General features: G+C 52.2%; 1 protein-coding gene across 4 annotated transcripts in view; it reads right to left on the bottom strand.

Moving 5' to 3' along the window:
• The window catches only part of LOC144491334 (calcitonin gene-related peptide type 1 receptor-like), a 282,765-nt gene that overhangs the window by 219,076 nt on the left and 41,383 nt on the right, over positions 1–22,306 (bottom strand). For 2 of the 4 annotated variants that reach the window (XM_078208994.1, XM_078208997.1), the window contains exon 1: positions 5,674–5,800. The exons of 1 other annotated variant lie outside the window; for it this stretch is intronic. The gene's annotated coding sequence lies outside the window, so the exon portion shown is untranslated. Of the gene's footprint in view, positions 1–5,673; positions 5,801–22,306 lie in introns of those variants that run through there. One more of the 4 variants, XM_078208995.1, reaches the window with a different exon arrangement.

Genomic DNA, 22,306 nt, shown 5'->3' with positions numbered 1-22,306 from the left:
TCCTGGACTAGGACTCCCAAGTCCCTTTGCACTTTAGCATTATGAATTTTGTCACCGTTTAGAAAATAGTCCATGCCTCTATTCTTTTTTCCAAAGTGTACAACCTCGCACTTGCCCACGTTGAATTTCATCAGCCACTTCTTGGACCACTCTCCTAAACTGTCTAAATCTTTCTGCAGCCTCCCCACCTCCTCAATACTACCTGCCCCTCCACTTATCTTTGTATCATCGGCAAACTTGGCCAGAATGCTCCCAGTCCCGTCATCTAGATCGTTAATATATAAAGAGAACAGCTGTGGCCCCAACACTGAACCCTGCGGGACACCACTTGTCACCGGTTGCCATTCTGAGAAAGAACCTTTTATCCCAACTCTCTGCCTTCTGTCTGACAGCCAATCGTCAATCCATGTTAGTACCTTGCCTCGAATACCATGGGCCCTTATTTTACTCAGCAGTCTCCCGTGAGGCACCTTGTCAAAGGCCTTTTGGAAGTCAAGATAGATAACATCCATTGGCTCTCCTTGGTCTAACCTATTTGTTATCTCTTCAAAGAACTCTAACAGGTTTGTCAGGCACGACCTCCCCTTACTAAATCCATGCTGACTTGTCTTAATCCGACCCTGCACTTCCAAGAATTTAGAAATCTCATCCTTAACGATGGATTCTAGAATTTTGCCAACAACTGAGGTTAGGCTAATTGGCCTATAATTTTCCATCTTTTTTCTTGTTCCCTTCTTGAACAGTGGGGTTACAACAGCGATTTTCCAATCCTCTGGGACTTTCCCTGACTCCAGTGACTTTTGAAAGATCATAACTAACGCCTCCACTATTTCTTCAGCTATCTCCTTTAGAACTCTAGGATGTAGCCCATCTGGGCCCGGAGATTTATCAATTTTCAGACCTTTTAGTTTCTCTAGCACTTTCTCCTTTGTGATGGCAACCATATTCAACTCTGCCCCCTGACTTTCCTGAATTGTTGGGATATTACTCATGTCTTCTACTGTGAAGACTGACGCAAAGTACTTATTAAGTTCCTCAGCTATTTCCTTGTCTCCCATCACTAGATTACCAGCGTCATTTTGGAGCGGCCCAATGTCTACTTTTGCCTCCCGTTTGTTTTTAATGTATTTAAAGAAACTTTTACTATCATTCCTAATGTTACTGGCTAGCCTACCTTCATATTTGATCCTCTCCTTCCTTATTTCTCTCTTTGTTATCCTCTGTTTGTTTTTATAGCCTTCCCAATCTTCTGACTTCCCACTACTCTTTGCCACATTATAGGCTCTCTCTTTTGCCTTGATGCATTCCCTGACTTCCTTTGTCAGCCATGGCTGCCTAATCCCCCCTCTGATAACCTTTCTTTTGTTTGGGATGAACCTCTGCACTGTGTCCTCAATTACTCCCAGAAACTCCTGCCATTGCTGTTCTACTGTCTTTCCCATTAGGCTCTGCTTCCAGTCGATTTTTGTCAGTTCCTCCCTCATGCGCCTGTAATTACCTTTATTTAACTGTAGAACCTTCACATCTGATTCTGCCTTCCTTCTTTCAAATTGCAGACTGAATTCTACCATATTATGATCACTGCTTCCTAAGTGTTCCCTTACTTTAAGATCTTTTATCACGTCTGGCTCATTACATAACACTAAGTCCAGAATAGCCTGTTCCCTCGTGGGCTGTACTGAGGGAGTGCCGCACTGTCAGAGGGTCAGTACTGAGGGAGTGCAGCACTGTCAGAGGGTCAGCACTGAGCGAGTGCCGCACTGTCAGAGGGTCAGTGTTGAGCGAGTGCCGCACTGTCAGAGGGTCAGTACTGAGGGAGTGCCGCACTGTCAGAGGGTCAGTACTGAGGGAGTGCCACACTGTCAGGGGGTCAGTACTGAGGGAGTGCCGCACTGTCAGAGGGTCAGTACTGAGGGAGTGCCGCACTGTCAGCGGGTCAGCACTGAGGGAGTGCCGCACTGTCAGAGGGTCAGTACTGAGGGAGCGCCGCACTGTCAGAGGGTCAGTGCTGAGGGAGCACCGCACTGTCAGAGGGTCAGTGTTGAGGGAGCGACGCACTGTCAGAGGTTTTGTCTTTTGAATCGGATTTTTCACTGAGGTGCTTTCTGTCCACCCTGGGAGGTATTGAAGATCCCGTGGCACCAGTTGGAAACAGGAACAGTGCAGTTCCTCCTCGCAGCCGGAACAATATTGAACGCTGACCGAAGGTCACAGAGGGAGATGATTCGGGCGGGGGGGACGGTGTGCGCGGGGGGGAGGGGGGGGGGCGGGGTGGTGAATGACATTGCTGAATGCAATGAGTGATTGTACTTATTGTGAAGTGATTGAGAACATGCTGTGGTTGTGAATGGTGCTAGATAAATGCAACACTTTATCCACCTGGTCTGGCCTACATGTGACTCCAGACCCACATCTATGTGGTTGACTCTTAGCTGCCCTGTGAAATGATCGAGTGAGTCACTCAGTTCAAGGACACTTTGGGAGGGGCATATGATGCCCCCATCCCATGAAAGAATGAAGAAAGTTGGTCGGATTTGGGTTCAGTCCATCACACAAACCAGCCTCCCATCCATTGACTCTGTCTACACTTCCCGCTGCCTCGGCAAAGGACCCCACGCTCCCCGGACATTCTCTTCCACCTTCTTCCGTCGGGAAAAAGATACAGAAGTCTGAGGACACGGACCAACCGACTCAAGAACAGCTTCTTCCCTGCTGCTGTCAGACCTTTGAATGGACTTACTTTGCATTAAGTTGATCTTTTTCTACACCCTAGCTATGACTGTAACCCTACAGTCGGCACCCTCTCCTTTCCTGCTCTATGAACAGTATGCTTTGTCTGTATAGCACGCAAGAAACAATACTTTTCATTGTATACTAATACATGTGACAATAATAAATCAAATCAAACCATGGGAAATTAGTAAGGACGAAGGTACAAAATCAGGAAGTCTTGTGGCTTGAGGAATCGGGGGAATTGAGGAATCAGGGGATTGAGGAATCGGGGGGATTGAGGAATCGGGGGGATTGAGGAATCGGGGGGATTGGGGAATCGGGGGGATTGGGGAATCGGGGGGATTGAGGAATCGGGGGGATTGGGGAATCGGGGGGATTGAGGAATCGGGGGGATTGAGGAATCGGGGGGATTGAGGAATCGGGGGGATTGGGGAATCGGGGGGATTGAGGAATCGGGGGGATTGGGGAATCGGGGGGATTGAGGAATCGGGGGGATTGAGGAATCGGGGGGATTGAGGAATCGGGGGGATTGAGGAATCGGGGGGATTGGGGAATCGGGGGGATTGAGGAATCGGGGGGGATTGGGGAATCGGGGGGATTGGGGAATCGGGGGGATTGGGGAATCGGGGGGATTGAGGAATCGGGGGGATTGAGGAATCGGGGGGATTGAGGAATCGGGGGGATTGGGGAATCGGGGGGAGGGGTGGATTGGGGAATTGCAGACTGAAGGGCTGGGGCTGAGCAAAGGGCGGTCAGAGAGGCAGAGGGAGCGAATGGATCCTGTGCCTTATTGACCTCTCCTCCCCAGGGCCATTCTGTTCTGACTCCTATACCCGCCATGCCTCGGCCCTCTGCCAATCTCTGTCACCCTCCTCTGTGGCTGACACTGTGCCTTACACTGTGCCTCGCACTGTGCCTCGCACTGTGCCTCGCACTGTGCCTTACACTGTGCCTCACACTGTGCCTTACACTGTGCCTCACACTGTGCCTGTGCCTCACACTGTGCCTCACACTGTGCCTCGCACTGTGCCTCACACTGTGCCTGTGCCTCACGCTGTGCCTCACACTGTGCCTCACACTGTGCCTCACACTGTGCCTGTGCCTCGCACTGTGCCTCACACTGTGCCTCACACTGTGCCTGTGCCTCACGCTGTGCCTCACACTGTGCCTCACACTGTCCCTGTGCCTCGCACTGTGCCTCACACTGTGTCTCACACTGTGCCTGTGCCTCACACTGTGCCTCACACTGTGCCTCACACTGTGCCTGTGCCTCACACTGTGCCTCACACTGTGCCTGTGCCTCGCACTGTGCCTCACACTGTGCCTCACACTGTGCCTCACACTGTGCCTGTGCCTCGCACTGTGCCTCACACTGTGCCTCACACTGTGCCTGTGCCTCACACTGTGCCTGTGCCTCACACTGTGCCTCACACTGTGCCTCACACTGTGCCTGTGCCTCGCACTGTGCCTCACACTGTGCCTCACACTGTGCCTGTGCCTCGCACTGTGCCTCACACTGTGCCTGTGCCTCACACTGTGCCTGTGCCTCACACTGTGCCTCACACTGTGCCTCACACTGTGCCTGTGCCTCGCACTGTGCCTCACACTGTGCCTCACACTGTGCCTGTGCCTCACACTGTGCCTGTGCCTCACACTGTGCCTCACACTGTGCCTCACACTGTGCCTGTGCCTCGCACTGTGCCTCACACTGTGCCTCACACTGTGCCTCACACTGTGCCTGTGCCTCACACTGTGCCTCACACTGTGCCTGTGCCTCACACTGTGCCTGTGCCTCACACTGTGCCTCACACTGTGCCTCACACTGTGCCTCACAATGTGCCTGTGGCTCACACTGTGCCTGTGCCTCACACTGTGCCTCACACTGTGCCTCACACTGTGCCTCACACTGTGCCTGTGCCTCACACTGTGCCTCACACTGTGCCTCACACTGTGCCTGTGCCTCACACTGTGCCTCACACTGTGCCTCACACTGTGCCTGTGCCTCGCACTGTGCCTCACACTGTGCCTCACACTGTGCCTCACACTGTGCCTGTGCCTCACACTGTGCCTCACACTGTGCCTCACACTGTGCCTCACAATGTGCCTGTGGCTCACACTGTGCCTCACACTGTGCCTCACACTGTGCCTCACACTGTGCCTGTGCCTCACACTGTGCCTGTGCCTCACACTGTGCCTCACACTGTGCCTCACACTGTGCCTCACAATGTGCCTGTGGCTCACACTGTGCCTCACACTGTGCCTCACACTGTGCCTCACACTGTGCCTGTGCCTCACACTGTGCCTCACACTGTGCCTCACACTGTGCCTGTGCCTCACACTGTGCCTCACACTGTGCCTCACACTGTGCCTGTGCCTCGCACTGTGCCTCACACTGTGCCTCACACTGTGCCTCACACTGTGCCTGTGCCTCACACTGTGCCTCACACTGTGCCTCACACTGTGCCTGTGCCTCACACTGTGCCTCACACTGTGCCTCACAATGTGCCTGTGGCTCACACTGTGCCTGTGCCTCACACTGTGCCTCACACTGTGCCTCACACTGTGCCTGTGCCTCACACTGTGCCTGTGCCTCACACTGTGCCTCACACTGTGCCTCACACTGTGCCTGTGCCTCACACTGTGCCTGTGCCTCACACTGTGCCTCACACTGTGCCTCACACTGTGCCTGTGCCTCACACTGTGCCTCACACTGTGCCTCACACTGTGCCTCACACTGTGCCTTGCTGTGCAGGAAAGCAGAAGTGCTAACTTTCGCTTTAAGGAGGCGGAGAGCTCGAAGCTCAGTCTGGCCAAGGCCTGCTCAGGAGACACAGGAAGCAGCTGGGAGAGTATTTACAGTCGACAAATACTCAGCTCACATCTGTCACTGAAACCGTTCCAAGCGATTGAGGATTGGAGAGTGCTTGAGAGAAGACTTACCAAAGTTATCCTGACACGGACACACCTTGAAAGGCAGCAGAAGATGGTGCAGGGTCCAGTGGCTTTCACCTGGGGATAGGGAGCCGTGCGTTACTGCAGGAAATAAGTATGGCCATTATCTGATGTACATTGCAGTGGCAGCCTTGTGGCTGGCTGCACAGCCTGATACATCCCTCTCTGTACTGCGTTGGCAATCCGTTCATCAAGGAAATAAAGACTGACCTGTTCCCGTGGAAGTGATCAGGATTGGGCGAACGCACACAGCAGCCTCTTCACCCCCTGGCCTGGCTGATGTCAAATCAAAACCCAACTCAACTTCCCTTTTCTCCGTTTGAGAAGCTGGGATTGTGTCAATCACCAATCAGAAGACAACTCCTTTTCATCTTCACTGAGGGAGCAAGCGACCAGATTTCCGAATGGCTCAGGACGTAGCAGAGGCAAAAGTGGGAAGACCCTTCCGTCCTCCGGACTGCTGGCCACTGCGCCAGGATGTTGGGAATGTTCTGGTCTGGCCACGGGCCTCAAGGGAATAGGAGCCCCAAACGTCACGAATGGGACAGGGACAGGTTTTCTGCACCGGAATTTCCTCCAGCTCCATCCAGAAACCTCCCAACACAAGGGCCCTCCCTCAAAGTGCTTCAAAACATGTCAGATATCCTGGGAATTCCTGCAGTAATAACTCAAAGGGTAAAGACAAAGGGAATCATTTCCCAAAGAATGCTAGGATTAGCAGCTCAACACCTGCAAGGACCCAAGCACACAGCTTTAGAGTAAAGCTCCCACTACACTGTCCCCATCAAACACTCCCAGGACAGGTACGGCACGGGGTTAGATACAGAGTAAAGCTCCCTCTCCACTGTCCCCATCAAACACTCCCAGGACAAGTACAGCACAGGGTTAGATACAGAGTAAACCTCCCTCTACACAGTCCCCATCAAACACTCCCAGGACAGGGACAGCACGGGGTTAGATACAGAGTAAAGCCCCCTGGGAGTGTTTGATGGGGACAGTGCAGAGGGAGCTTTACTCTGTATCTAACCCCGTGCTGTACCTGTCCTGGGAGTGTTTGATGGCGACAGTGCAGAGGGAGCTTTACTCTGTATCGAACCCCGTGCTGCACTGTCCCCATCAAACACTCCCAGGACAGGTACAGCACGGGGTTAGATACAGAGTAAAGCTCCCTCCACACTGTCCCCATCAAACACTCTCAGGACAGGTACAGCACAGGGTTAGATACAGAGTAAAGCTCCCTCTACACTGTCCCCATCAAACACTCCCAGGACAGGTACAGCACGGGGTTAGGTACAGAGTAAAGCTCCCTCTACGCTGTCCACCATCAAAGCTCCCACTGTCCCCATCAAACACTCCCAGGAAGGTACAGCACGGGGTTAGATACAGAGTAAAGCTCCCTCTACAATGTCCCCCATCAAACACGCCCAGGACAGGTACAGCACGGGGTTAGATACAGAGCAAAGCTCCCTCTAAACTGTCCCCATCAAACACTCCCAGGACAGGTACAGCACGTTGTTAGATACAGAGTGAAGCTTCCTCTACACTGTCACCATCAAACACTCCCAGGACAGGTACAGCATGGGGTTCGATATACAGTACAGCTCCTTCTGCACTGTCCCCATCAAACACTCTCAAAACAGATGCAGCACGGGGTTAGGTACAGAGTACAGCTCCTTCTGCACTGTCCCCATCAAACACTCCCAGGACAGGTTCAGCACAGGGTTAGATACAGAGTAAAGATCCCTCTGCACTGTCCCCATCAAACACTCCCAGGACAGTTACAGCGTGGGGTTAGATACAGAGTAAAGCTCCCTCGACACTGTCCTCCATCAAATACTCCCAGGACAGGTAAAGCATGGGGTTCGATACAGAGTAAAGCTCCCTCTACACTATCCCCCATCAAACACTCCCAGGACAGGTACAGCACGGAGTGTGGTACAAAGTAAAGCTCCCTCTGCACTGTCCCCATCAAACACCCCCAGGACAGGGACAGCACGGGGTTAGATACAGAGTAAGGCTCCCACTGCACTGTCCCCATCAAACACTTCCAGGGTAGGGATAGCACGGGGTAATATACAGAATAAAGCTCCCTCTGCACTGTCCCCATCACACACTCCCAGGACAAGTACAGCACGGGGTGAGATACAGAGTAAAGCTCCCTCTACACTGTCCCCATCAAACACTCCCAGGACAGGTACAGCACGCAGTTAGATACAGGGTAAAGCTCCCTCTACACTGTCCCCATCAAACACTCCCAGGACAGGTACAGCACGCAGTTAGATACAGAGTAAAGCTCCCTCTACACTGTCCCCCATCAAACACGCCCAGGACAGGTACAGCACGGGGTTAGATACAGAGCAAAGCTCCCTCTAAACTGTCCCCATCAAACACTCCCAGGACAGGTACAGCACGTTGTTAGATACAGAGTGAAGCTTCCTCTACACTGTCACCATCAAACACTCCCAGGACAGGTACAGCATGGGGTTCGATATACAGTACAGCTCCTTCTGCACTGTCCCCATCAAACACTCTCAAAACAGATGCAGCACGGGGTTAGATACAGAGTACAGCTCCTTCTGCACTGTCCCCATCAAACACTCCCAGGACAGGTTCAGCACAGGGTTAGATACAGAGTAAAGATCCCTCTGCACTGTCCCCATCAAACACTCCCAGGACAGTTACAGCGTGGGGTTAGATACAGAGTAAAGCTCCCTCGACACTGTCCTCCATCAAATACTCCCAGGACAGGTAAAGCATGGGGTTCGATACAGAGTAAAGCTCCCTCTACACTATCCCCCATCAAACACTCCCAGGACAGGTACAGCACGGAGTGTGGTACAAAGTAAAGCTCCCTCTGCACTGTCCCCATCAAACACCCCCAGGACAGGGACAGCACGGGGTTAGATACAGAGTAATGCTCCCACTGCACTGTCCCCATCAAACACTTCCAGGGCAGGGATAGCACGGGGTAATATACAGAATAAAGCTCCCTCTGCACTGTCCCCATCACACACTCCCAGGACAAGTACAGCACGGGGTGAGATACAGAGTAAAGCTCCCTCTACACTGTCCCCATCAAACACTCCCAGGACAGGTACAGCACGCAGTTAGATACAGGGTAAAGCTCCCTCTACACTGTCCCCATCAAACACTCACAGGACAGGTACAGCACGCAGTTAGATACAGAGTAAAGCTCCCTCTACACTGTCCCCATCAAACACTCCCAATGCAGGTACAGCACGGGGTTAGATACAGAGTAAAGCTCCCTCGACAGTGTCCCCATCAAACACTCCGAGGACAGGTACAGCACGGCGTTGGATACAGAGTAAAGCTCCCTCTGCACTGTCACCATCAATCACTCCCAGGACAGCTACAGCACGGGGGTGGATACAGAGTAAAGCCCCCTCTCCACTGTCCCCATCAAACACTCCCAGGACAGGGAGAGCACGGGGTTAGATACAGAGTAAAGCTCCATCCACACTGTCCCCATTAAACACTCCCAGGACAGGTAAAGCACGGGGTTAGAAACAGAATAAAGCTCCCTCTGCACTGTCCCCATCAAACACTCCCAGGACAGGTACAGCACGGGGTTAGATACAGAGTAAAGCTCCCTCTCCACTGTCCCCATCAAACACTCCCAGGACAAGTACAGCACAGGGTTAGATACAGAGTAAACCTGCCTCTACACTGTCCCCATCAAACACTCCCAGGACAGGGACAGCACGGGGTTAGATACAGAGTAAAGCCCCCTGGGAGTGTTTGATGGGGACAGTGCAGAGGGAGCTTTACTTTGTATCTAACCCCGTGCTGTACCTGTCCTGGGAGTGTTTGATGGCGACAGTGCAGAGGGAGCTTTACTCTGTATCTAACCCCGTGCTGCACTGTCCCCATCACACACTCCCAGGACAAGTACAGCACGGGGTGAGATACAGAGTAAAGCTCCCTCTACACTGTCCCCATCAAACACTCCCAGGACAGGTACAGCACAGGGTTAGATACAGAGTAATGCTCCCTCCACACTGTCCCCATCAAACACTCCCAGGACAGGTACAGCACGCAGTTAGATACAGAGTAAAGCTCCCTCGACAGTGTCCCCATCAAACACTCCTAGGACAGCTACAGCACGGGGGTGGATACAGAGTAAAGCCCCCTCTCCACTGTCCCCATCAAACACTCCCAGGACAGGGAGAGCACGGGGTTGGATACAGAGTAAAGCTCCATCCACACTGTCCCCATTAAACAATCCCAGGACAGGTAAAGCACGGGGTTAGAAACAGAATAAAGCTCCCTCTGCACTGTCCCCATCAAACACTCCCAGGACAGGGACAGCACGGGGTTAGATACAGAGTAAAGCCCCCTGGGAGTGTTTGATGGGGACAGTGCAGAGGGAGCTTTACTCTGTATCTAACCCCGTGCTGTACCTGTCCTGGGAGTGTTTGATGGCGACAGTGCAGAGGGAGCTTTACTCTGTATCTAACCCCGTGCTGCACTGTCCCCATCAAACACTCCCAGGACAGGTACAGCACGGGGTTAGATACAGAGTAAAGCTCCCTCCACACTGTCCCCATCAAACACTCTCAGGACAGGTACAGCACAGGGTTAGATACAGAGTAAAGCTCCCTCTACACTGTCCCCATCAAACACTCCCAGGACAGGTACAGCACGGGGTTAGATACAGAATAAAGCTCCCTCTACGCTGTCCACCATCAAAGCTCCCACTGTCCCCATCAAACACTCCCAGGAAAGGTACAGCACGGGGTTAGATACAGAGTAAAGCTCCCTCTCCAATGTCCCCCATCAAACACGCCCAGGACAGGTACAGCACGGGGTTAGATACAGAGCAAAGCTCCCTCTACACTGTCCCCATCAAACACTCCCAGGACAGGTACAGCAGGGGTTAGAGACAGAGTAAAGCTCCCTCTAAACTGTCCCCATCAAACACTCCCAGGACAGGTACAGCACGTTGTTAGATACAGAGTGAAGCTTCCTCTACACTGTCACCATCAAACACTCCCAGGACAGGTACAGCATGGGGTTCGATATACAGTACAGCTCCTTCTGCACTGTCCCCATCAAACACTCTCAAAACAGATGCAGCACGGGGTTAGATACAGAGTACAGCTCCTTCTGCACTGTCCCCATCAAACACTCCCAGGACAGGTTCAGCACAGGGTTAGATACAGAGTAAAGATCCCTCTGCACTGTCCCCATCAAACACTCCCAGGACAGGTACAGCGCGGGGTTAGATACAGAGTAAAGCTCCCTCTGCACTGTCCCCATCAAACACTCCCAGGACAGGTAAAGCACGGGGTTAGAAACAGAATAAAGCTCCCTCTGCACTGTCCCCATCAAACACTCCCAGGACAGGTACAGCACGGGGTTAGATACAGAGTAAAGCTCCCTCCACTCTGTCCACATCAAACACTCCTAGGACATGTACAGCACAGGGTTAGATACAGAGTAAAGCTCCCTCTACACTGTCCCCATCAAACACTCCCAGGACAGGTACAGCACAGCGTTAGATACAGAGTAAAGCTCCCTCTCCATTGTCCCCATCAAACACTCCCAGGAAAGGTACAGCACGGGGTTAGATACAGAGTAAAGCTCCCTCTACACTGTCCCCATCACACACTCCCAGGACAGATACAGCACGGGGTTAGATACAGAGTAAAGCTCCCTCTACACTATCCCCATCAAACACTCCCAGGACAGGTACAGCATGGGGTTAGGTACAGAGTAAAGCTCCCTCGACACTGCCCCCATCAAACACTCCCAGGACAGGCACTGCACGGGGTAAGAAACAGAGTAAAGCTCCCTCTACACTATCCTCCATCAAACACTCCCAGGAGGTTTACAGCACGGAGTGAGGTACAGAGTAAAGCTCCCTCTGCACTGTCCCCATCAAACACTCCTAGGACAGGTACAGCACGGGGTTAGATACAGAGTAAAGCTCCCTCTACACTGTCCCCATCAAACACTCACAGGACAGGTACAGCACAGGGTTAGATACAGAGTAAAGCTCCCTCTACACTGTCCCCATCAAACACTCCCAGGACAGGTACAGCACGTTGTTAGATACAGAGTGAAGCTTCCTCTACACTGTCACCATCAAACACTCCCTGGACAGGTACAGCATGGGGTTCGATATACAGTACAGCTCCTTCTGCACTGTCCCCATCAAACAGTCCCAAAACAGATGCAGCACGGGGTTAGATACAGAGCAAAGATCCCTCTGCACTGTCCCCATCAAACACTCCCAGGACAGGTACAGCACAGGGATGGATACAGAGTAAAGATACCTCTGCACTGTCCCCCTCAAACACTCCCAGGACAGGTTCAGCACAGGGTTAGATACAGAGTAAAGATCCCTCTGCACTGTCCCCATCAAACACTCCCAGGACAGGTAAAGCATGGGGTTCGAGACAGAGTAAAGCTCGCTCTACACTATCCCCCATCAAACACTCCCAGGACAGGAACAGCACAGGGTTAGATACAGAGTACAGCTCCTTCTGCACTGTCCCCATCAAACACTCCCAGGACAGGTTCAGCACAGGGTTAGATACAGAGTAAAGATCCCTCTGCACTGTCCCCATCAAACAGTCCCAGGACAGGTACAGCACAGGGATAGAACATAGAACATAGAAAGCCACAGCACAAACAGGCCCTTCGGCCCACAAGTTGCGCCGATCACATCCCCACCTCTAGGCCTATCTATAGCCATCAATCCCATTAAATCCCATGTACTCATCCAGAAGTCTCTTCAAAGACCCCAACGAGTTTGCCTCCACCACCACCGACGTCAGCCGATTCCACTCACCCACCACCCTCTGAGTGAAAAACTTACCCCTGACATCTCCTCTGTACCTACCCCCCAGCACCTTAAACCTGTGTCCTCTCGTAGCAACCATTTCAGCCCTTGGAAATAGCCTCTGAGAGTCTACCCTATCCAGACCTCTCAACATCTTGTAAACCTCTATCAGGTCACCTCTCATCCTTCGTCTCTCCAGGGAGAAGAGACCAATCTCCCTCAACCTATCCTCATAAGGCATGCCCCCCCAATCCAGGCAACATCCTTGTAAATCTCCTCTGCACTCTTTCAATGGCTTCAACATCTTTCCTGTAATGAGGTGACCAGAACTGCGTGCAGTACTCCAAGTGGGGTCTAACCAGGGTCCTATAAAGCTGCAGCATTATCTCCCGACTCCTAAACTCAATCCCTCGATTAATGAAGGCCAGTACGCCGTACGCCTTCTTGACCGCATCCTCCGCTTGCGAGGCCGATTTAAGAGTCCTATGGACCCGGACCCCAAGGTCCTTCTGATCCTCTACACTGCTAAGAATGGTACCCTTCATATTATACTGCTGCTTCATCCCATTGGATCTGCCAAAATGGATCACCACACACTTATCCGGGTTGAAGTCCATCTGCCACTTCTCCGCCCAGTCTTGCATTCTATCTATGTCTCGCTGCAACTTCTGACATCCCTCCAAACTATCCACAACACCACCTACCTTGGTGTCGTCAGCAAACTTACCAACCCATCCCTCCACTTCCTCATCCAGGTCATTTATGAAAATGACAAACAGCAAGGGTCCCAGAACAGATCCCTGGGGCACTCCACTGGTCACTGACCTCCATGCAGAGAAAGACCCCTCCACAGCCACTCTCTGCTTTCTGCAGGCAAGCCAGTTCTGGATCCACAAGGCAACAGCCCCTTGGATCCCATGCCTCTCACTTTCTCAAGAAGTCTTGCATGGGAGACCTTATCGAACGCCTTGCTGAAGTCCATATAGACCACATCCACCGCTCTTCCTTCGTCAATGTGTTTGGTCACATTTTCAAAGAACTCAACCAGGCTCGTAAGGCACGACCTGCCCTTGACAAAGCCGTGCTGACTACTTTTGATCATACTAAACTTCTCTAGATGATCATAAATCCTGTCTCTCAGGATCCTCTCCATCAACTTACCAACCACTGAGGTTAGACTCACCGGTCGGTAATTTCCCGGGCTGTCCCTGTTCCCTTTCTTGAATATAGGGACCACATCTGCAATCCTCCAATCCTCCGGAACCTCTCCCGTCTCCATCGACGATGCAAAGATCATCGCCAAAGGCTCCGCAATCTCCTCCCTCGCCTCCCACAGTAACCTGGGGTACATCCCATCCGGTCCCGGTGACTTACCAACCTTGATGCCATTCAATAGTTCCAACACATCCTCTTTCTTTATGTCCACATGCTCGATCCTTTCTGTCCACCGCAAAGCAGCAGTACAACCACCCAGATCCCTTTCCACCATGAATACCGAGGTAAAGTATTCATTAAGCAGCTCCGCCATTTCCAACGGTTCCGCACAAACTTTTCCCCCTTCACCTTTTAAGGGTCCTATGCCTTCACATCTCATCCTTTTACTCTTGACATATTTGTAGAAAGCCTTGGGATTCTCCTTAATCTTACCCGCCAAGGCCTTCTCATGACCCCTTCTCGCTCTCCTAATTTCCTTCTTAAGCTCCTTCCTACATCCCGTATACTCCTCTAAATCCTTAACACCTCCTAGCTCTCTGAACCTTCTGTACGCCTCTCTTTTCTTATTCACCAGGTTCATCACAACCTTCGTGCACCACGGTTCCCGTACCCTACCAACACCCCCCTGTCTCATCGGAACGTTGTCATGCAGAGCTCCAGACAAACATTCCTTGAAAATCCTCCACTGTCCTTCGGTACTTTTCCCCAAGAATGCCTCCTTCCAATTTACCCGTCTAATTTCCTCCCTGATGACACTGTATTTCCCTTTACTCCAGAGAAACACTTTCCTAGCCTGCCTGATCCTATCTCTTTCCAATGCTATCGTGAAGGAGATAGAATTATGATCGCTATCCCCAAGATGCTCACCCACCGAGAGATCCTCCACCTGTCCAGGTTCATTCGGATGGATACAGAGTAAAGATACCTCTGCACTGTCCCCCTCAAACACTCCCAGGACAGGTTCAGCACAGGGTTAGATACAGAGTAAAGATCCCTCTGCACTGTCCCCATCAAACACTGCCAGGACAGGTACAGCGCGGGGTTAGATACAGAGTAAAGCTCCCTCTGCACTGTCCCCCATCAAACACTCCCAGGACAGGTACAGCACGGAGTGTGGTACAAAGTAAAGCTCCCTCTGCACTGTCCCCATCAAACACTCCCAGGACAGGTACAGCACAGGGTGAGATACAGAGTAAAGCTCCCTCTACACTGTCCCCATCAAACACTCCTAGGACATGTACAGCACGGGGTTAGACACAGAGTAAAGCTCCCTCTACTCTGTCCCCATCAAACACTTCCAGGGCAGGGATAGCACGGGGTTAGACACAGAGTAAAGCTCCCTCTGCACTGTCCCCATCACACACTCCCAGGACAAGTGCAGCACGGGGTTAGATACAGAGTAAATCTCCCGCTGCACTGTCCCCATCCAACACTCCCAGGACAGGTACAGCACAGGGTTTGATACAGAGTAATGCTCCCTCTACACTGTCCCCATCAAACACTCCCAGGACAGGTACAGCACGCAGTTAGATACAGGGTAAAGCTCCCTCGACAGTGTCCCCATCAAACACTCCCAGGACAGGTACAGCACGGGGTTAGATACAGAGTAAAGCTCCCTCTACACTGTCCACATCAAACACTCCTAGGACACGTACAGCACAGGGTTAGATACAGAATAAAGCTCCCTCTGCACTGTCCCCATCAAACACTCCCAGGACAGGTACAGCACGGGGTTAGAAACAGAATAAAGCTCCCTCTGCACTGTCCCCATCAAACACTCCCAGGACAGGGACAGCACGGGGTTAGATACAGAGTAAAGCTCCCTCTACACTGTCCCCCATCAAACACTCCCAGGACAGGTACAGTACAGGGTCAGATACAGAGTAAAGCTCCCTCTACACTGTCCCCATCATACACTCCTCGGACACGTACAGCACAGGGTTAGATACAGAATAAAGCTCCCTCTACACTGTCCCCATCAAACAGTCCAAGGACAGGTACAGCACGGGGTTAGATACAGAGTAAAGCTCGCTCTACACTGTCCCCATCAAACACTCCCTGGACAGGTAGAGCACAGCGTTAGATACAGAGTAAAGCTCCCTCTCCATTGTCCCCATCAAACACTCCCAGGAAAGGTACAGCACGGGGTTAGATACAGAGTAAAGCTCCCTCTACACTGCCACCTTCAAACACTCCCAGGACAGGTAGAGCACGGGGTTAGATACAGAGTAAAGCTCCCTCTGCACTGTCCCCATCAAACACTCCCAGGACGGGTATAGCACGGGGTTAGGTACAGAGCAAAGCTCCCTCCACACTGTCCACATTAAGCACTCCCAGGACAGGAACAGCACGGGGTTAAACACAGAGTAAAGCTCCCTCTGCACTGTCCCCATCAAACACTCCCAGGACAGGTACAGCACGGGGTTAGATACAGAGTAAATCTCCTTCTGCACTGTCCCATCAAACACTCCCAGGACAGGTCCAGCACGGGGTTAGATACAGAGTAAAGCTCCCTCTGCACTGTCCCCACCAAACACTCACAGGACAGGTACAGCACGGGGTGAGATACAGAGTAAAGCTCCCTCTACACTGTCCCCATCAAACACTCCCAGGACAGGTACAGCACGGGGTTCGGTCCAGAGTAAAGCTCCCTCTACACTGTCCCCATCAAACACTCCCGGGACAGGGACAGCACGGGGTTTGATACAGAGTAAAGCTCCCTCTACACTATCCCCATCAAACACTCCCAGGACAGGTACAGCATGGGGTTAGGGACAGAGCAAAGCTCCCTTGACACTGCCCCCATCAAACACTCCCAGGACAGGCACTGCACGGGGTAAGAAACAGAGTAAAGCTCCCTCTACACTATCCTCCATCAAACACTCCCAGGAGGTTTACAGCACGGAGTGAGGTACAGAGTAAAGCTCCCTCTGCACTGTCCCCATCAAACACTCCCAGGACAGGTACAGCACGGGGTTAGATACAGAGTAAAGCTCCCTCTACACTGTCCCCATCAAACACTCCCAGGACAGGTACAGCACGGGGTGAGATACAGAGTAAAGATCCCTCTACAATGTCCCCATCAAACACTCCCAGGAAAGGGACAGCACGGGGTTAGGTACAGAGTAAAGCTCGCTCCACACTGTCCACATTAAGCACTCCCAGGACAGGTACAGCACGGGGTTAAACACAGAGTACAGCTCCCTCTACACAGTCCCCATCAAACATTCCCAGGACGGGGAGAGCACGGGGTTAGATACAGAGTAAAGCTCCCTCGACACTGTCCACCATTAAACACTCCCAGGACAGGTACAGCACGGGGTTAGATACAGAGCAAAGATCCCTCCACAGTGTCCCCATCAAACACTCCCAGGACAGGTCCAGCACGGGGTTAGATACAGAGTAAAGCTCCCTCTACACAATCCCCGATCATACAGTCCCAGGACAGGTGCAGCACAGGGTTAGATACAGAGTAAAGATCCCAGGGTTAGATACAGAGTAAAGATCCCTCTGCACTGTCCCCATCAAACACTCCCAGGACAGGTACAGCGCGGGGTTAGATACAGAGTAAAGCTCCCTCTACACTGTCCCCCATCAAACACTCCCAGGACAGGTAAAGCATGGGGTTCGATACAGAGTAAAGCTCCCTCTCCACTATCCCCCATCAAACACTCCCAGGGCAGGTACAGCACGGAGTGTGGTACAAAGTAAAGCTCCCTCTGAACTGTCCCCATCAAACACCCCCAGGACAGGGACAGCACGGGGTTAGATACAGAGTAAGGCTCCCTCTGCACTGTCCCCATCAAACACTTCCAGGGCAGGGATAGCACGGGGTTAGTTCCAGAGTAAAGCTCCCTCTGCACTGTCCACATCAAACACTCCCAGGAAAGGTACAGCACGGGGTTAGATACAGAGTAAAGATCCCTCTGCACTGCCCTCATCAAACACTCCCAGGACAGGTAGAGCACGGGGTTAGGGACAGAGTAATGCTCCCTCGAAACTGTCCCAGTTCAGCACTCCCAGGACAGGTACAGCACGGGGTTGAATACAGGGTACAGCTCCCTCTGCACTGTCCCCATCAAACACTCCCAGGACAGATACAGCACGGGGTTAGATACAGAGTAAAGCTCCCTCGACACTATCCACATCAAACACTCCCAGGACAGGTACAGCACAGGGTTAGATACAGAGTAATGCTCCCTCTGCATTGTCCCCATCAAACACTCCCAGGAAAGGGACAGCACGGGGTTAGATACAGAGTAAAGCTCCCTCTGCACTGTCCCCATCAAACACTCCCAGGACAGGTCCAGCACGGGGTTAGGTACAGAGTAAAGCTCGCTCCACACTGTCCACATTAAGCACTCCCAGGACAGGGACAGCACGGGGTTAAACACAGAGTACAGCTCCCTCTACACAGTCCCCATCAAACACTCCCAGGACGGGGAGAGCACGGGGTTCGATACAGAGTAAAGCTCCCTCTACAATGTCCCCCATCAAAAACGCCCAGGACAGGTACAGCACGGGGTTAGATACAGAGCAGAGCTCCCTCTACACTGTCCCCATCAAACACTCCCAGGACAGGTACAGCAGGGGTTAGAGACAGAGTAAAGCTCCCTCTAAACTGTCCCCATCAAACACTCCCAGGACAGGTACAGCACGGGGTTAGATACAGAGTAAAGCTCCCTCTACACTGACCCCATCAAACACTCCCAGGACAGGTACAGCACGGGGTTAGATACAGAGTAAAGCTCCCTCTACACTGTCCCCCATCAAACACTCCCAGGACAGGTACAGCACGGGGTTAGATACAGAGTAAAACTCCCTCTACACTGTCCCCATCAAACACACCCAGGACAGGTACAGCACGTTGTTCGATACAGAGTGAAGCTTCCTCTACACTGTCACCATCAAACACTCCCAGGACAGGTACAGCACGTTGTTCGATACAGAGTGAAGCTTCCTCTACACTGTCACCATCAAACACTCCCAGGACAGGGACAGCATGGGGTTCGATGTACAGTACAGCTCCTTCTGCACTGTCCCCATCAAACAGTCCCAAGACAGATGCAGCACGGGGTTAGATACAGAGTAAAGATCCCTCTGCACTGTCCACATCAAACACTCCCAGGAAAGGTACAGCACGGGGTTAGATACAGAGTAAAGATCCCTCTGCACTGCCCTCATCAAACACTCCCAGGACAGGTAGAGCACGGGGTTCGGGACAGAGTAATGCTCCCTCGAAACTGTCCCACTTCAGCACTCCCAGGACAGGTACAGCACGGGGTTGAATACAGAGTACAGCTCCCTCTACACTGTCCCCATCAAACACTCCCAGGACAGATACAGCACGGGGTGAGATACAGAGTAAAGCTCCCTCTACACTATCCACATCAAACACTCCCAGGACAGGTACTGCATGGGGTTAGGTACAGAGCAAAGCTCCCTCGACACTGCCCCCATCAAACACTCCCAGGACAGGCACTGCACGGGGTAAGAAACAGAGTAAAGCTCCCTCTACACTATCCTCCATCAAACACTCCCAGGAGGTTTACAGCACGGAGTGAGGTACAGAGTAAAGCTCCCTCTGCACTGTCCCCATCAAACACTCCCAGGACAGGTACAGCACGGGGTTAGATACAGAGTAAAGCTCCCTCTGCACTGTCCCCATCAAACACTCCCAGGACAGGTACAGCACGGCGTTAGATACAGAGTAAAGCTCCCTCTACACTGTCCCCATCAAACACTCCCAGGACAGGTACAGCACAGGGTTAGATACAGAGTAAAGCTCCCTCTGCATTGTCCCCATCAAACACTCCCAGGAAAGGGACAGCACGGCGTTAGATACAGAGTAAAGCTCCCTCGACACTGCCCCCTTCAAACACTCCCAGGACAGGTAGAGCATGGGGTTAGATACAGAGTAAAGCTCCCTCTACACTGTCCCCATCAAACACTCCCAGGACAGGTACAGCACGGGATTAGATACAGAGTAAAGCTCCCTCTACACTGTCCCCATCAAACACTCCCAGGACAGGTACAGCACGGGGTTAGGTACAGAGTAAAGCTCCCTCTACACTGTCCACATTAAGCACTCCCAGGACAGGTACAGCACGGGGTTAAACACAGAGTACAGCTCCCTCCACACAGTCCCCATCAAACACTCCCAGGACGGGGAGAGCACGGGGTTAGATACAGAGTAAAGCTCCCTCTACAATGTCCCCCATCAAACACGCCCAGGACAGGTACAGCACGGGGTTAGATACAGAGCAGAGCTCCCTCTACACTGTCCCCATCAAACACTCCCAGGACAGGTACAGCAGGGGTTAGAGACAGAGTAAAGCTCCCTCTAAACTGTCCCCATCAAACACTCCCAGGACAGGTACAGCACGTTGTTCGATACAGAGTGAAGCTTCCTCTACACTGTCACCATCAAACACTCCCAGGACAGGGACAGCATGGTGTTCGATATACTGTACAGCTCCTTCTGCACTGTCCCCATCAAACAGTCCCAAAACAGATGCAGCACGAGGTTAGATACAGAGTAAAGATCCCTCTGCACTGTCCCCATCAAACACTCCCAGGACAGGTACAGCACAGGGATGGATACAGAGTAAAGATACCTCTGCACTGTCCCCCTCAAACACTCCCAGGACAGGTTCAGCACAGGGTTAGATACAGAGTAAAGATCCCTCTGCACTGTCCCCATCAAACACTCCCAGGACAGGTAAAGCATGGGGTTCGATACAGAGTAAAGCTCCCTCTACACTATCCCCCATCAAACACTCCCAGGACAGGTACAGCACAGGGTTAGATACAGAGTAAAGATACCTCTGCACTGGCCCCTCAAACACTCCCAGGACAGGTTCAGCACAGGGTTAGATACAGAGTAAAGATCCCTCTGCACTGTCCCCATCAAACACTGCCAGGACAGGTACAGCGCGGGGTTAGATACAGAGTAAAGCTCCCTCTGCACTGTCCCCATCAAACACTCCCAGGACAGGTAAAGCATGGGGTTCGATACAGAGTAAAGCTCCCTCTACACTATCCCCCATGAAACACTCCCAGAACAGGTACAGCACGGAGTGTGGTACAAAGTAAAGCTCCCTCTGCACTGTCCCCATCAAACACTCCCAGGACCGGTACAGCACAGGGTGAGATACAGAGTAAGGCTCCCTCTACTCTGTCCACATCAAACACTCCCAGGACATGTACAGCACGGGGTTAGATACAGAGTAAAGCTCCCTCTGCACTGTCCCCATCACACACTCCCAGGACAGGTACAGCACGGGGTGAGATACAGAGTAAATCTCCCTCTGCACTGTCCCCATCAAACACTCCCAGGACCGGTACAGCACAGGGTTAGATACAGAGTAAAGCTCCCTCTACACTGTCCCCATCAAACACTCCCAGGACAGGGACAGCACAGGGTTAGATACAGAGTAAAGCTCCCTCTACACTGTCCCCCATCAAACACTTCCAGGACAGGTACAGCACAGGGATGGATACAGAGTAAAGATACCTCTGCACTGTCCCCCTCAAACACTCGCAGGAAAGGTTCAGCACAGGGTTAGATACAGAGTAAAGATCCCTCAGCACTGTCCCCATCAAACACTCCCAGGACAGGTACAGCGCGGGGTTAGATACAGAGTAAAGCTCCCTCTGCACTGTCCCCATCAAACACTCCCAGGACAGGTAAAGCATGGGGTTTGATACAGAGTAAAGCTCCCTCTACACTATCCCCCATCAAACAGTCCCAGGACAGGTACAGCACAGGGATGGATTCAGAGTAAAGATACCTCTGCACTGTCCCCCTCAAACACTCCCAGGACAGGTTCAGCACAGGGTTAGATACAGAGTAAAGATCCCTCTGCACTGTCCCCATCAAACACTCCCAGGACAGGTAAAGCACAGGGTTAGATACAGAGTAAAGCTCCCTCTGCACTGTCCCCATCAAACACTCCCAGGACAGGTACAGCACGGGGTTAGATACAGAGTAAAGCTCCCTCTACACTGTCCCCATCAAACAATCCCAGGACAGGTACAGCACGGGGTTAGATACAGAGTAAAGCTCCCTCTACTCTGTCCACATCAAACACTCCCAGGACAGGTACAGCACGGGGTTAGATACAGAGTAAAGATCCCTCCACAGTGTCCCCATCAAACACTCCCAGAACAGGTCCAGCACGGGGTTAGATACAGAGGAAAGCTCCCTCTACACAATCCCCGATCATACAGTCCCAGGACAGGTGCAGCACAGGGTTAGATACAGAGTAAAGATCCCAGGGTTAGATACAGAGTAAAGATCCCTCTGCACTGTCCCCATCAAACACTCCCAGGACAGGTACAGCGCGGGGTTAGATACAGAGTAAAGCTCCCTCTGCACTGTCCCCCATCAAACACTCCCAGGACAGGTAAAGCATGGGGTTCGATACAGAGTCAAGCTCCCTCTACACTATCCCCCATCAAACACTCCCAGGACAGGTACAGCACGGAGTGTGGTACAAAGTAAAGCTCCCTCTGCACTGTCCCCATCAAACACCCCCAGGACAGGGACAGCACGGGGTTAGATACAGAGTAAGGCTCCCTCTGCACTGTCCCCAT

This window comes from Mustelus asterias, assembly GCF_964213995.1.
Source record: "Mustelus asterias chromosome X unlocalized genomic scaffold, sMusAst1.hap1.1 SUPER_X_unloc_4, whole genome shotgun sequence".
Taxonomy (NCBI): domain Eukaryota; kingdom Metazoa; phylum Chordata; class Chondrichthyes; order Carcharhiniformes; family Triakidae; genus Mustelus; species Mustelus asterias.
The sequence above is the reverse complement of the archived record's forward strand: the minus strand, read 5'-3'. Positions and strand labels throughout refer to the sequence as shown.